Raw genomic sequence first — 17,352 nt, forward strand, 5'->3', positions numbered from 1 at the left:
AAAAATTGCTAAATTTCTCGGTTCTCCTAACTTTTTCAGCATTTTGGCACTGTTGACCACCCCCTCCTTCGGGACACTCTCCCTTCCCAGAGTTTTTTAGCTCTCTACATTGTGGCCCTCTTCCTATTGGCCTGAGCAATCATCAACATAGTGTACAGGAACATTATCTATACCCTGTCCTCTCTTCATGTGTGTAGCCCAACACTGTGTCCTGGGTTCTATCATCTTCTCTCTCTATAGTCTCTTGGGAATCTCATTAGCTCCCATGGATTTGGCTATGACATCTATGGACACGATTCTCACTTCTACATATCAAGTCCCTTGTGTCTCCACAGTTACAGTCCCAACTGTTAGATGGATATCTCCACGTGGATGTCTCAACATGTCCAAACCCAATTTATTTTTTCCCTAATCTCACCTTAGCTCTTTCCTCTTTCTGCTCAGGGCACCAACATTCCTATTGCAGTAATTTCATAATTTGTCTGTCTGTCTCCAGAATATCCCTGCTAGTTCGTTCTTCACGTAGCTGCCAAATTGATATTAGGAAAGCCCAGGTCTGACCATGTGACTCACCTGCTCAAGCTGCTGTATGCTACAGTGGTTCCTTATGGCCCACAGGATAAAATGTAAACCCTTGTCTTTGCTATTTAAGGACTTTCCTGCTCTAGCCACTTTTTATAGTCAAGGCTGCTCTCTCCTCACATGCTCTACATTCCATCCAAACCAGCTGAGCCTGGTGTAAGACATTTCACACACCCTCTCTATGCCCTTGTAGGCTGTCCCTCCCCCTGCCCCATTCCAGATATGTTCTTCTTTCTTGACTCCATTTCTTGAACCCCCTCTAATTCTCTTGAAGACAACTCAAATGGCACCTCTTTCAAGAGGCCTTTCTTGATTCTTCTGAGTGTTACTGTCCCTCTGATGACTTTGCACTTATTTCCCTATTCTCTATTTACTTTTGTATATCGGCATTTATCTATGAATATATTATATTCCTTTCTAGTCCTTCTCTACCTCAGGCCCCAGAATGTAAATTCCTTTGAAGCAGAGAGTATGTCATTTCTATATTTATATCCCTGGTACCTAGGACAGAACCTAGTATAGAGTAGGTATTTGATAAATGATGGCTGACTAATTGATTGATTGATTGACAGTGGAGGTGTGAACAAACAGGAAGGACAGTGATTACAAGTGGCCCACCTTGATTCTAGTGATTCCCTTCCTCTGGGATATGAGGTTTAGACATTGTCTTTAATTATGCATCTGGAGGGGCCACTTAGCCGCTTGGATCAGCCAGGTGGTTATGTGCCTCTTGAGTCTGCTCTTAGCCCATCAGCCAAGTATTCTTCGAAAGGGAATGAATAGCTCCAGGACCCACAACCTCAGCTGAGAGACCTTGATCCTAATCAGCAAAGAGAGTCCCCACTCCCTCTTGGAACCAAGAGACATCTATTCTAGCAATTGTTGTATTCTATTAGCATGTCAAGAGTTGAAGTGGGGAAGGAAGGAAACAGGTGAGGTCATTAACTTCTTGAGGATATAGCAGTTGGAGTTGCTTTTCACAATATTTTTTAATCTGCAGATGGATATTCTGCACTATACATTAAATGAGATTTCTTAGGAAACTGTTGCTGCCCCTCCCCCCCCATTCACCTGACCAGAGATAATAGTCAAACCAGAGGTCCATGTGAGGTCTGGTCCTCCTGCTGGCCAAGTCCCAACCAAGGCCTGCTAGTGACCTTCTAACCTCCATGAGAAAGAGGTGAACAATTGCATACAGAGCAGGCCAGGCCCCAGAGAACTGCCAGAGAAAATGCTGCCACAGGAGGAGGAGGAGAGCGGTAGGTGTGTGCAGTACATGAGTGTGGGTATGTGTGTGAGAGAGGGTGGGTGTGCATGTGGGGGGGATGTGGGGGCAGTATTTTCATTTCTCTCAGCTATTATGGAAGGAACGGCAGGAGCTTAAATCTAAAGAGCAAAAACAAGCTAATGTTCAGGACTTAACAAAAGCTGCCACTCTGCTCTGCTGTCCACCTGCTGAGGCCTGCTACTGCAGAGGCTTAGTACAGTGGGTGATCTTATATACCCAGATGCTTGGCTGAACCCAGACTCGGTGGGGAGAACTGAGCTAGGCTGCCCTCTTCACATCTGGGCTTGAGCAAGGTTCAGCTCTGACTTAAAATGTGACTGTGAGCACGGAGGATGCCCTGGCATGGAGGAGACAGCCTCCCGCTTTTTATTTTTTTTCTTTAAAAGGCTTGCCTCATCTATGGAAATCATGGATAAAGTCATTCAGGGCAGCCATCTTGGACATCTCTCCAGTCAATTGTTGCTTTTCCATGTTAACTCAATGGGGCTGAGGAGTGATTAATCCAGGAATCATTTAGATCAGTTTGGAGAATGAGGCATAGGATTGGGGCCAGCAGATTTTCTGTTATAATGATGATTTCCTTAAGCTGATTTTGAAATGAGTTTGCATTCCCTGAGCACACACACTGACTGATGATGAGGCAAGGTGGCTCAGACGCATACTGGGCGGCAAAGAAAAGCCAGCTGGGGATTGGATTGCAAATAATCCACAGGCAGATAAATGAGAGTTTATTTCTTGTGTTTCCAGAGTGATCTTTCCAGGGCAAGATTTCCAGTGAGGTAAACTTAGATAGCTATCTTAAAATCTGCATCATCACCATCCCTTAGGAGCCATGTGATTTTGGGCCAGTCCCTTAACCTCATTGAGTCAGTTTCTTCATTTACAACATAAAAGAGAGTTAGTTTCCCTTCCAGGTCCTATGATTCCACGCATCAAAACACTTATTAAGCCACTAGTTATAATGTATAAGGCACCATTCAAAGAGGACATCCTGGACTGATTCTCTAAGCTTGGACTGCTTACAATCTAAGCAGATTCTTTTCAGTGGGATCATGCGTTTCCTAGCTCCCCAGAGTCTGGCATGGAAGACACATAAGGGAATCTTATCAGAAAATCAATACGCATTTATTAAGCACCTGCTATGCACTGGGCACTGTGCTAAAAGAGGGGAAACAAAAAGAGGCAGAAGGCAGTCCCTGACCTCAAGGAGCTTACGATCTTATCATTTCTCTACCAATACCACACACTATCCTTCTCTCCTAGCAATCCAATATTCTCTGTCAAGGGGAGCATGACCCTATGTTTCTTCAGACAAAATGGGGCTGTCCCTTTGTGAATCTTAAAGAGCTTTCAACATATAAGTTGTTAGAAATAAGTTAGTCTCACTGACACAGAAGGAATAAAGTCACAATCTGTATAGCTTAAGGAAGTGATTGAGTCAGTGCTTCTCCATCACCAGAGTACTGGATTTGGACTTAGAGGGCCCTGATTTCAATTCATTACTCACCTGTGCAACATTGGGGGAATCACTGACACTTCCTGGGCATAATTTTCTTCATCTTTAAAATGAATGGGCTGTCTTTCCAGACCCTTCTAGTTATAGTCCTATTGTCAGCACTAGGATAGGTGCTGAGAAGGGAACAAAGAAACAAAAGCCATGGTCCCTGTGCTCAAATAAGGTGTTTAATAAGTGCTTACTGACTGAGTGACATGAAATAATTAGAGAGTAATCAAATGATAAAATGTGATAGTTACAACCAGTCACAGATGGTAGAAACCAGAGTGGATCACAGCGATTGATGAAGAATTCATGAAGGATGTGAGACTACAGATGGACTTGGAAGGGAGAGCAAGACTTAGATATCTGAAGGGGAAAAGTAAAGGCATTCTCAAGCAAATGCAGAGAGAGCATAGATATGAAAATGAGGAAATGCTGAGGATCTGGGCTGGAATGGAATAAAGGATGTATTTTAGAGAAGGATGGGAAATTTGGTCGGGTAGGCAGAATGGAGCTGGATCAAGGATACATTACGGTATTGTAGAAGTAGCCTCAATTTTCTCACCTATAAAATGGAACAAAAATGCATTTACTATATACCTAACAAGGTTGTGGTGAGTGTTAAATGAGGTAATAGATATAATATGCTTTTCAAATCCAAAAGTACAAAATTAATGTAAGCTACTAATATGCAGGACCTTGAAAATCAAACAAAGGAGTTTGGCCTTGATAAAGTAGACAAGAGAGAGTCATTGTAGCTTCATGAGAAGTGGAATGAATGATAAAAGTGTTCCTTTAGGAAAGTTTGTCAGTAAAGGTTTATAGGATCAATAAGAAGACTGTTGCAGCAACTTGATAGCAAAGTGATGAGGATAGGTGTAGATAAAGGCAATGGCAGCAGGAATAGAGAAAAGGTAAATCTGAGACATGTTTTAAAGAAAGAAATAATGAATATATTGAAAGTCCTTTGAAGACAAAGATTTGTGTCTTGTTAATATTTGTACCTTAATTCCTAAGCTACCTAACACAGTATCCTATATATAAGCAGCACAGTATTGGACTTGTAGTCCTGGAGAACTGGGTTCAAATTCAAGTTCCTCCACTGACTAGATGCTGTGACCTTGGGGAAGTCACTTAACTTTTCTGATTCTCAGTTTCCTTATCTGTAAAATGGGATAATAACATCTGTACTACCTTCCTCATAGGGCTGTTGTAAGCAAAGTGCTTTTTAAACCAAAAGCATTGTATAAACATCTTGTTTTTAGTGGTAGAAACAGCATATGTTGATGATTGACTGACTGGTTATCAGTAGGGAAAAAAAGGGAGATGAAAGTCAAACATTATTCTACTGTTTCCAACCTAGGAAATTCTGAAAGTAGTAGATAGAAATGGGTAGTTAGAAAGGGAATGTGAGGTGGCAAGCCAAGATAGCTGCCAGAACAAAACTAATGATAGCTACCCCACTCTTCAACACAAACTCCATCAAAAATCTGAAATTTGCACCAGACTGAATAATGATCAAGAAATTCAAAGAAAAATGACACAAAATGCCTTCTTCCATCCCAGAACTACACAAAAAGTCTGTCAATAGTCTACATGAAATAGAAAAGCCAAAAAAGAAAAGAAAAGAAAAGCATCATAGGAAAGGGCTATATTATATTGAAGCATGAGCCTTGTAATGGGCAGGGGGAGAGATATAAGTGACCCTTCAAACTTCAGTGTATTCCAATGGATACTGAGGGAATTAATTAGAAATAATGGAAGACATGGGAGCAGGTTGGTTCTGATCTGACAGTTTTAAGAGGAAAAAGATAAAGGATAAAAGAAATATATTAGTGTAGAAAGGAGGAAGAAGAACTTGCTACTTCTCATTATTTGTGCTGCATGAGAAGAAGTGTATACAAAGATGAAGGAAGGAATTGAGGGAGCAGGCTTCAGATAAACCCCACTCATCTGAAATAGGCAAACAACACACAGTTCAGTATAAAAACACAACAAACTCGATGGGGAAACAAATGGGGAAGGCAGGATGGGGTTCAAGATGGGGTGGTGCTTAATAGAGTGGAGATAAAGAAAGCAAAACAAGTGAAACACATTTGTGATGCTGAAAGGGAAGGGGAAGGGCCAAAAATACAAGAAAAGCACCAGAAGTTAAGGGAATGCCAGTCAATTGGGGAATAGCCGAGCAAATTGTGGTATAAAAATGTAACATGATATTAGTGCAAATAACAAAAATAGATGATTTCACAGAATCCAGAGTGATGTGAACTAATGCAAAGTGAAGTGAAAAGGAGAATAGGAGAACAGATTAGGCAAGGACAACATTGTTTCCTTGTATATACAAGGGACTTATCACCTCTGAACCACTACCAACAGCTACCCACACTACCACATCATCCTTCTCTCCTAGATGCTCTGCATTTGCTGTCAGTGGGAGCATGATTCTATGTTCCTCAGACAAAATGAAGTTGTCCCTTTGTGAATCTTAGAGAACTATCAAAATGTAAGTTGTCAGAAGTGAGTTGGTCTCACTGACAGAGAAAGAAAAAAGTCACAACTTGTGTACCTTAAGGAAGTGACTGGATCACTCAACCCCCTCAAATCGGTGATCTCCCATCACTGTAAAGAAAAACTACTTTGAAAGATGTAAGAACTCCAGTTAACAAAATGATCAACCATGTATCCAGAGGACCAGTGTTAAAATTATGTTGCCCACCTCCTAACATAGAGATTATGGACTCATGGTACAGGAAATAGATACATTTTTGGATATGGTCATTCCTTTGCTTAACTATGTATATTTGTTACAGAGTATTTTTCCCCTTTCTGTTTTTGATTGGGGGTATTAGGTAAGAGAAGATTAGCATTTCTGATACTCACACTTCCAAAAAGGGGACTGTTGAAACATGTTTTTTTGGAAGTACAGAATGGAATAAAAACAAGTTCAAAAGCAAGCAGGAAGAACTTCAAAATAGTATTTGGAATTTATTAATACTTTTTTTTTAAAAGATATCCATGGTTTCAGATATAATCTTCTTCTGTGTTCTTCTGCATCTATGTAAATACCCTTTTTGGTTTAAACTTACAGGACCATAGATCTGGAGTTAGGAGGGACTTCAACAGTCATCTAATCCAATTCCTTCATTTTATAGTTCAGGAAACTGAGTCCCAGCAAGAAAAAAAAAATTACTTGCTCAAATCACCCAGGTAGTAAGCATCAAAGGAGACATCTAGTCCTTGGTCTTCTGACTCCAAAGTCAATATTCTTTCCACTATGTAATGCTGAGTTGGAAGTGATGTAAGGTCATCCAACTGGAGATGCCTCAAAGCCTAGAAAGTAGGTGAAAGGACCAGAGAATTATGTTTGGGAGAGGAGTTTCCCATCAATTCATAAAATGGAACTAAGATTTAATGAGATACTATCCCAATTTCTCTTAAATCGGAAATGAACTCTTTCTCCTTATTTATGCTTGCCCTTTGGTCCTGAGTTTTCCTTGTGGTTAGTAAAAACAAAACATAAAAAAAAAATCAAGGGCAGAGTGTGCAAAGGGTTGTTCTCTACTTTTAAATGATCTTATACTACAGGGATTTTTTTAGGTGAGTGTATTGGATTTGGAGGCAAGAAGACCTGAGTTTAAATTCTGGTGACAACTGTGTCAGACTGGACAAGTAACTCAATATCTCTCTACCTCAGTTTTCTAATCTAGGTGGTCTTGTAAAATGGGAATAATAATAGCACTTTCTTTAGAAGTGTTATTGTTTATAGGTTCAGTCATGAGAATCAAATGAGACTATATATATATATATGTATATATCTATATCTATATCTATATGCAAAGTGCTTTGCAAACTTTAAAGAGTTATATAAATGTTAGATAACATTACTATTATTATTAGACCATGGAGTCTCTGGCTCCTATTCATGTACGTTTCCAGTGTAATGTGGCATTATTTCAGGGGCAAAGAGAAGGGCCTTTCCTCTTATTCTCCCCCAAATCTCAGCAAAAAAAAACAACCACAACTGGCTCTTCTAATTTTCCATCTGAAGTTAAAAGAAATGAACACCCTTTGAAATACAAAAACCCAACAATAAAACAATTGAAAGAGAATGCTGTGGAATTATAATGCTCATACTTAACCCCAAAGAAAAGACATGAAAAGGTATTTCTCCCCCTTCTCTGCAGAGGTGGTGGACTGTGGATGTGAAACATTGACTATAATGTCTGCCTGTATGGTATGTTCTTTAATTTTTTTCTTTGTTATAGGATGTCTCTCTGGAAGGGAGACATAAGGAGGGATATATTGGGAAATATAGGTAATGTAAAAACCAAAAACTGTCAATATAAATTTTTAAAAGATAAATAAAATACAAACATCCCTTGAAGAGAGGAACATTTTAAGCTGCTTTTCATCTTTTACACTTTGGTGTGAATTAACTTCAAATATTTTCTTGAGCACAAGTCTGAATAGAGAGGAGTATGTAGAAACCAAGAGGAAACCTGAAGGGGGCAAGGCACTAGGATATTGTGAAATGGCATTGAATTGGGAAATTAGGATCTCCAGCAACAACCAAAAAAAAAAAAAACCACCTACTTGACAATTGTGTATTCTATCTACCAGTGATTAAGTAAAGGCTTCCTGGATAATGTGGAAGATGAAATATTATTTGAGAGAAATTAAGATAAATTACTAAGATTTGAAGAGGAAGGCTGTTTCAGGTATACCACAGGAGAGAGAAGCAAGAAGAAATAACACTATGTATGACAAGAGAAAGGGGTAATTATATCCCTAATGTCTTCCTCATCTTTTTCATCTTCCCTTACTACTACCCTCAAATGTATACTGTTAGGAGCTAGGGGTAGAGAAAAGAGTAGGGTGAAAAATCTTCAAGGAGAATTCCCAAAGAGAGTCTTCATGGGAGGTAATAAGTCCATGCTTCTTTATCCCAGGGGTTTCATGGACGCTAAGTCATAGTAACATAAAAAAGAGACAAATCAAATCAGCACGTCACTGGGAAGAATAATGGGGCTTTCTGTCTATGGGTATATATATATATATATATATATATATATTTTAAATTTCTGAGTGAATTAAGCATCTATAAAAGGTATTGGATTGACAGCCCAGAAAGTGGGAGTCATGATTTATGCCCACTACGGGGAAGGCACAGGGAAGTGGCCCACAACATTCCTAAGTGTTCTGAATCTCCTGTATGTTTTATCCTTCATGTAGGTGGCAATTTTCATCTGCTGTCCTCAGAGACTCTTTGCCATTTTGTGTGGATTTGTGACTGGTGTATGTACCACCAGCTTGATACAATATAGTGTAATAGAAAGAGTACTAGATTTGGTTTGACGGATCCAGACTTGAATCCTGCCTCTACTTCCTACAAGTCTTGTAACCCTATACAAATCTTCATTTCCTCACCTTGAAAAAATGGAGGCAGGGGAAGGCAGGAGGAGCAAAATGCTTCTATCTGTAATGGAGTGTGGAGGGTGCACATATGCCAGACTTCCATTTCATTATGAGAAGATGATTTTTGAGGCCTCATTCAAACTCACTATTTTGTGTCTGTAGTTCTTGGACAAATACATCTATTATCATTAATAATAACATTTTGGGACAGTGAAGTGGAGCAGTAGACAGAGTTCCAGACCTGGAGTCAGGAAGGACTGAGATAAAATCTAGCCTCAGACACTTCCTAAGCTGTGCAGCCTTGGGCAAGTCACTTAAGCTGTTTGCCTCAGTTTTCTATTCTGTAAAATAGGGATAATAATAGCTCCTACCTCCCAGAGTTGTTGAGGATCAAATGAGATAGTTGAAGAAACTGAGACAAACAGAGATTGTCATTTGTCCAGGGTCACAATGCATAATATTATAAATTTTGAAATAGAAGGGACCTTAAAGGTCATTGTTTCCTTCTCCTTCATTTTATAGATAAAGAAACCTAGGTTGAGAAGTTAAATAACTTGCCCACAACTAGTTACTGAGGCAGGATTTGATCTTAGGCCCTTCTGATTCTAATCCCAGACCTCTATGTACCATGTTATCTAACTGCTGATGTTTGCTGAACTGTTTGCAGAATCATTACTTAACCATAGATATAACAAATGTGGAATGAAGTGAAACGCTTAAAATACACACACACGTACATATTTGCACTCTGAAACACACGTAAAATAATTTTGCCGATTATGTTTTCTCCAGCCACAATGATTGCACAACTTGAAGTATAACTGAAAAACAAAGAAGAAAAACTTCATCTATCTTGTTGTTGTTTAGTTGTTTCAGTCACATCTGACTCTTCGTGACCTCATTTAGGGTTTTCTTGGCAAAGATACTGGAGTGGTTTGTCATTTCCTTCTCCAGCTCATTTTACAGATGAGGAAATCGAGACAAGCAGGGTTAAATGACTTGCCCAGGATCACCCAGCTAGTAAGTATCTGAGGCTGGATTTGAACCCAGGTCTTCCTGACTCTGGGCTTGGTGCCCCATATACTGTTCCACCTAGTTTAATCTATCTCAATCTTAAATTCATTTTTTTGGGGGGTGAGGCAATTGGGGTTAAGTGACTTGCCCGGAGTCACACAGCTAGTAAGTATTACGTGTATGAGGCCAGATTTGAACTTAGGTCCTCCTGACTCCAGGGTCCATGCTCTATCCACTGTGCCACCTAGCTGCCCCTAAATTCAATTTTAATCTATCTATCTAGCCTTTCTTTATTTTAGGAAGAGGAGGTCTTAGACCACAAGTACTATAGGTTATTGTATTTTACATGATTTTAAGCAATTTTATTTGAATTTCTTTATAAATTTGTAAATTAACAGACACTGCCTAACTCACACACAAGCCTCTTGCAGAGTATATTTTCATAAAAATTTTATTACTTGCTAACACAAAGGGATGTGTCCTTTAATATTGACAATATGGTACTAACATTCACATTTGTATTTGCCTTTCCATGCTGATTTCAGTTATGCTGATGTAGTCATTGTTTATATTGTTCTTTTGGCTCTGTCTTCATTCTATATCCTTTCATGAGAGTCTTCCAGCATTTTGTTTCTCTGAATTTATTTACATCTCTCATTCCTTATGGCATAGCAATACTGATTACATTCGTATACAATAATTTGTTAAGAATTTTTCCAATTGTATAGTAAATATTTGATTCCCAGATTTTTGTTGTAAAAATAATGCTTCTGTGAACATTTTTGTATAAATGGGTCTTTTCTTGTTGTCAGAAATTCCTTGGGATATAGTCTTAGTGGTGAAATCTATGTATCAAAGTACACGAAGCATTTAGAAACAATTCTTGCATAATTTCAAATTGTTTTTGAGAACAGTTTAAACACTATGCAGCAGTCAGTATTAAGTTACTGTTCCTGTCTTCCAACAATCTCTCCAAAAATACATTTTCCCATATTTGATCATCTGTATTAGCTTAATGAATGTGAAGTAGTAAGTCAAGGTTCCTTTAAGTATCTCTTAAGTATCTGGAACACTCTTCAAATGATATTGATATATGATTATTGATAATTTATATCTTTTATTTTGGAAAATAAAATACTTGTCCACTTATCCATTGAGGGGAATGATTCTTTATCTTATGTACTTGTATCAGTAATAATAGTAACCAACATTTATGTAACATGTTAAGGTTTGCAAAGTACAATTTTTGTCTCTTTTGATTTTTACAACAGCCATGTTAGGTAGGTGTTATTATTATTTCCATCTAACAGATAAGGAAACTGAGGTGTTAGTGATTTGTTCATGGTTATATGTGATGCAACTAATAAATGTGAGAGGTGGGGTTCATACCTTGATTCTAAGACCAGCATTCTCACCACTTTTGCCAAATGGTCTCTAGATAGAGCTAAAAACCTTCTATTCTCCTCTAATTTCTAAAAAAAAAAAATTTTTACGTAGTCTCTTTGGAATTTATCAAACTATAAGACATAAAATGCTGATTTAGACCTACTTTTCATTGATTGCTCTCCAGTTTCCCAATGGTTCTTATCAAGTATAGAGTACTTTACTCTTATGTTCTTGAGGCTGTCAAAGACTGGACTACTGTCTTGTTTCATGATCTTGTTTATTAAGTCCATATTGTTATTCTACTTTTTTATAGATGATGCCACCATTTTGATAATTACTACTTGGTAATACAGTTTGAAATTTAGTAGCATGAACCTCTTCTTCTTTCTTCTTTCTTTCATTATTTATTATAATATTCTTTATCTAATCCTCCAAATGAATTGTATTGTTATTTTGTCTATGTCCATAATGCACTTCTTTGATAATTTGATTGGTATAATATTATATCAGCAATTTGGTCATTTTAATGATATGATCCTCTTATGAACACTAAATGTTTTTCCCTTTTTAGAACTTTTGTTTTGTAAAAAGAAAAGTTTTGAATTAGTGGGTATATGTGTCTATGTGTTGATATGTACATGTACATATAATACATAGCACACATATACACATATATTGCATTTTTCTTGGTAGTTTCATTCTCAGATATTTAATTCATTTTGTTGTTCTTATATATGAAATTCCTTTTTTCAAGTCCTCTTCTTGGGTTTGGATAGTAATATATTGAAAGGTAAGGATTTTTCTGGTTTCATTTATTATTCTGTTACTTTTAACAGAATAACTTTAATTATGAACTTCAATTTTTTCATTGATTATGATTCTCTAAGTAAGCTGTGTACACTAATTTAACCTTATCTTTCCCTAGGCAAATTTCCTTAATTTCTATTTTTAAAAATTAATTTTTGAACTTAGATAAAAAAGACAGAAGAACATTTTCATGTGCACAGCACAACATAAAGAGGAGTCAATATAAAACCATGAATTTCCATTTCACTTAAAAAATATGTAACAAATGCTACTCGTCATTTTCAAAACTACCCTGCTTTTCTGTGCTTCCTTCTAAGTTTTCTTTTGTTCTCTGATATGCACTTTTTATTTATTTTTTCCATCCCACCCCATCTTGCCCTAGAGAAGGCTATCACTAAACACAAATATGTATTTATATGTAAAAGTCATACTATATGTATATATACTTCTATTTATCAGTTCTTTTCTGGAAGTAGATAGCATCTTCTTTCATAGGTGCTTTGTAGTTGATTTGAATATTTATGATAATCAAATCCTTAATTTCTTTTTTTGTCTTAGCTTTCTTAAAAAAAACATGAATGCATATTTTATTTTATCTGAGCTTTTTTGTATCTTACTGGTATGATCATGCTTTTAGTATCTTGTTTATGATTATGATCCTAGTCTTCCTAATATTGGCCATGTTAATATACATCCAACTTGGTGGATTTATAACAAGTAATTGTATAATATTCTTCTTTGGTTTCTCTGGCAATATTTTATTTATTATATTTTATATTACTGTACATTAATGATACTGGTCTATAGTTGTCTTTCTCTGCTTAATCTCTGCCTGGTTTAGTTATCAGCATTATAGTTATCATATAAAAGAAGTTTTATAAGGTGCCTTCTTTCTCTATTTTTTTAAAGAGTTTATGACATATAGTACATATAGGTTCTCTGAATGTTTGGTGGAATTAATATGCAAATTCATGTAGTTGAGGCTTTTTGTGGGGGTAGGAAGACTTAATTTATGGTCTGGCAATTTCTATGAAATCATAAGACACTAATTTCCAGTTTCATTAACCCAGACATTTTATGATGTTGTAACCATTCATTTAAGTTTAAAGTTTTATTAGTATTCAATTATTACCATTTAATTAATTTTCTTTCCACTTGATATGAATTTTACCTTTTGATTTTTTTAAAATCATAATTTGATTTTTTTCTCTAATTGGTTAATGGCTACTCTACTCTAAAAATCCTTCTATAGGGGCAGCTTAGTGGCACAGTGGATAGGGCTCCAGCCTTGGAGTCAGGAGGACCTGAGTTCAAATCTGACCTCAGATACTTGACACTTACTAGCTGTGTGACCCTGGGCAAGTCACTTAACCCTGATTGTTTAACCAAAAGAAAAAAAAGATAAAACCCTTCTATAAAAGGTATCAGGAAACATTGAACTATATGTATGACTATCTCTCATTAATCAATTAACAAGCATTTATTAAGTGCCTACTAGGATGATCTATGAATACTTTGTGAGTGAGAGGTAAGAGAGCATAAAAGATGGTAAACTGGCCTTAGTATCAGGAAGACACTCATTCAAGTCCTAGTTCTGACATATATGAACTGTGTGACCATAAGCAACTCACTTAGCTATTCAGCGTTCCAGGAAATCTTTAAAGTCTTATTTTATAAGACAATTTGTGATCTGCACTGGTTATTTTCGCCAGTTTCCTCTACTAATTTAATAAAAGTGTCAGACAAAGTAATGCAAAATAAAAAAATTTTTGAAGATATCCTTGATGAAAATATGAGACAGGAATATTCAGGTTTTCACTGACAATTTTCTACAATAGACCACATCTTGGGGTAGAGAAGTATAGAGAATATAAGATCCTTTCCTGATTATTGCTTATTTATTACAAACAAAAAAGTTCATGACATTTTTTGCAACAAAATAAAGCCATGAGTATTTCTTTTCAAATAATATTTCTCCCATGCATGTATTAAGATCATAAAAAATTCAATAGATGTGGACACTGAGATACTGTGGTTCAATAATCCTGAGTATCTACATCAAGCAAGGCATAAAAAGGGAGACATTTGCTCACCAGTGGTATTTGCCAATATCATGTTGAATGTCTTGTGTGATGTTGAAATAGAAGAAGGATTCCCTATAGATAGTAACATTCTCCAAGTGTTCCGCTTTTGGGGGAATATCATCTTAATTGCATTAATTCTGGGAAAACCATGTTTTTTTTTTCTTATTGAGATCCATGATTATTCAAAAGAACTAAACCTAAAAATATACAAAGGAAAAGCAAATGTATTAAAAACAAATATTGTCCAGATTATGAGATGCAATTGGTTGGGCAGTCAATTGATTTTCATCAATTGATATATCTTATTAAGAGATTGCTGACTGACAATGGGCTGAGCTCAGAAGAAAACAGGAGAAACAAAAAAGGCTGGATAATGTTTGGAATCATGCACAGGTCATTCAGTGACCAGAAGCTGCTTCCTGCCCCTAAATCCCATTTTGTTTTTAACAAAAGTATTTTCAGAGTGATGTTGCATGATTGTGAATCAGAGAATGCCATCATCTCCAAAGAAACAAAGTTTATATGTGGCCTGAAGGGTAATAGTGAAAAAAAAATAGTGGATATAAGCATAGTAGTATATATTATACCTAATGACTTACATGTGTTTAGTATATAAAAGACATCATTGAGAATATGCATAGCCTGAGTGTTTTAATGGTACCATTGAAATATTAAAAAGAACCAGAGGGAGAAATCTAACACTTGGGAAATTCTCTATATGAGGTTTATAGAAAAACATGGCTAAGATTTATGGAAAGAATTGTGTAGGTTCAGGAGATATTTATGCATATGGCATGATCTTAACCCATAGAAGGAGAATCAACATTCCTAATATTATGGATCAAGATGATTGAAAATATCATTCATTGCCTTTCTAAACCAAATTACAGGGCTCTGTCAATATTCTTTCACATGCCAACAATCATTCAACAGACTTTCACTCAGTATCCCCTATATGTAGGTACCCTCAGTTAGACATGGCTCATGCTCTGCAAGAACATGTCATTTATTGGGAGGCAAAGGGTAGCATGGTGCACTGCACAGTTAAATACCCAATAAGTATCTATTGCAAATGTTGGTTTTAAAGTAAACACCTGGAAAAAATAATAGTACATATGCTGTATTGCATTGTTAAAGTGCCAGATAAATTGTAAAGATGATAAGGGCTGTGACAATATAGGGGAGTGACAGGTTACTATGTTGGGATAATTCATAAATGTTAGCATAAATTATGTAGGGAATAAGTGCTCCTATTTTGCAGAGTTGAATATTGAGGTTCTTTCTCCAAGTTGCTGTCCATTTACCAATGGTCAACAAGAAAGTCTGTGATAAAGTCAAAAGGGTAAGTCCCTTTTGGTCCCTCTGGTGTCCTGGTTATGACACACTGGCTCAGACTCCCTAGCGAAGGTAGAAGAAGTTTTTGTGGGTCATAGAAACCAAGGAAAAGGGGACTTTCCAGGAGAATATCATAGAGTCACTCCTCTAGAATCCCTAGAAGGAAAGAATCTTTATTGAAACAATTCATTTAGCTCTTCTTTCCCAAAGATAAGGCCATGGGGTTAGGAAGGAAGTATTAGATGGGTGAGCTTTCTTGCTTCATCAAGTTCATGACAACAATCCAAAGTAGAAAATGCAGCCCATTATGCAGATTTTACTAGTTGTATAAACACTCTTAAGTGTGCAAGACACTCCAGTATCTTTGCCAAGAAAACCCTACAACCTAAAGAGTCAGACATGACTGGACAACAACATAACTATATCTAGGGTGTAGAGGGGAGTAGAGTATAAGAATACTAGAAAGTTAGAAGGGTCCAGGGCATGAAGAGCTTTAAATGCTAAAGGACTTTATATTTGATTCTGTAAGAAAATAGTCCTATGATCTAGGAAAATTGTTTTGGCAGCTCTGTGAAGGATGGACTGGAGGGTAGAGAGATTTGCTTGGTGGTGATCAATTAAAAAGCCATTGCAATAGTATAGGCAAGAGGTGATAAGGGACTGAACTGTGGCAGTGACCCTAAGAAGGACTGGGTTTGTTGACCTAAAAGAAACAGAGATATTTGTGAGGAAATAAGAAGTACTTGGGTCTCTGTTGTTGTTGGCTTTTTTTTTTTTAAGGGAATTGAGTTTTGCATTATTAATACCCTCGGCATTTGTTCTGAGCTGCTGACACCCTGGAATAGTTCTGCTAGTGCTGTCAGATTGTAGCTTGAGGTTAAAAAAATCCACTTTCCTTATTTAGTTTTGGGGTACCTTCTGCTGGGGGTAGGCAGAGGGGAGCAAGTGGGATTCAGAAAGCTCACCACTGAAAAAAGGGTGGAGGAGGGACATTTCTTGAAAATTCATAGGAAGACAGTGAGAGGGAGGGAGGGAGGGAGGGAGCAGGCTGAGAGCGTTGCCAAAATAAAAATCTGCAAAGTAAATCAATGGGATATTATAAATTCTGCTCGCTCGCTTGCAGGATTATGGCACATGCTTGAGGCTTTTTATATGGGTCTTTATGGGTCTCCTCCCATCCTTAACTGGGTTGTCAGCTAATGGCTGCTAGTTTAAATTTCTTCTGCATTATCATCCTCTCATCACAACTAACATTTCTAAAATGCCTACTAAGTGCCAGCACTATGCTAAGCCCTTTATAATTATTATCTCACTTAATCCTTTTAACAACCATAGCATATAGGTGCTATTATTATTTCCCTTTTACAGATGAGGAAACCCCTTAACAGGGGTTAAGGGACTCATCCAGGATCACATAGTTAATAAGTATCTGAGACAGGATTCTAACTCAGATCTTCCTGACTCCAGGTCTGCTGCTCTATCCACTGTGCCATCTAGCTGCCTAGTTATTATTGTATAACAATGATCAATTTATCCATCAATCAACAAGCATTTATTAAGCACTAATGATGTGCTATGCACTGTGCTAAGCACTAGAGATAAAAAGAGAGAGCAAAAACAGCCTCTGACCTCAAGAAGTTTGTATTTTAGTGGGGGAGAAAAACATACCTAAATAAAAATATAGGAAGTAGATGCAAAATAAAATTAGATCATTAGCCTGGTAAGAGAGCTAGAAAGACCTCCTAAAGAGGTGGTGCTTGATCTCAGTCTCACAGAAAACCAGGGATTTAAAGAACTGCAGATTGGGAAGTAGGAGATTCTAGGCATAGCAAATAGTCATTGCAAAGGCACAGAGATAGGAAATGATTGACATGTATGAAGAATAACAAATAGGTCAGCCTAGCTGTATCTAGGAAGCAATTGGGGGCTCAGTGGATAGAGCG

This window comes from Vombatus ursinus, unplaced genomic scaffold, assembly GCF_900497805.2.
Source record: "Vombatus ursinus unplaced genomic scaffold, bare-nosed wombat genome assembly UNPS02014813.1, whole genome shotgun sequence".
Lineage (NCBI taxonomy): Eukaryota > Metazoa > Chordata > Mammalia > Diprotodontia > Vombatidae > Vombatus > Vombatus ursinus.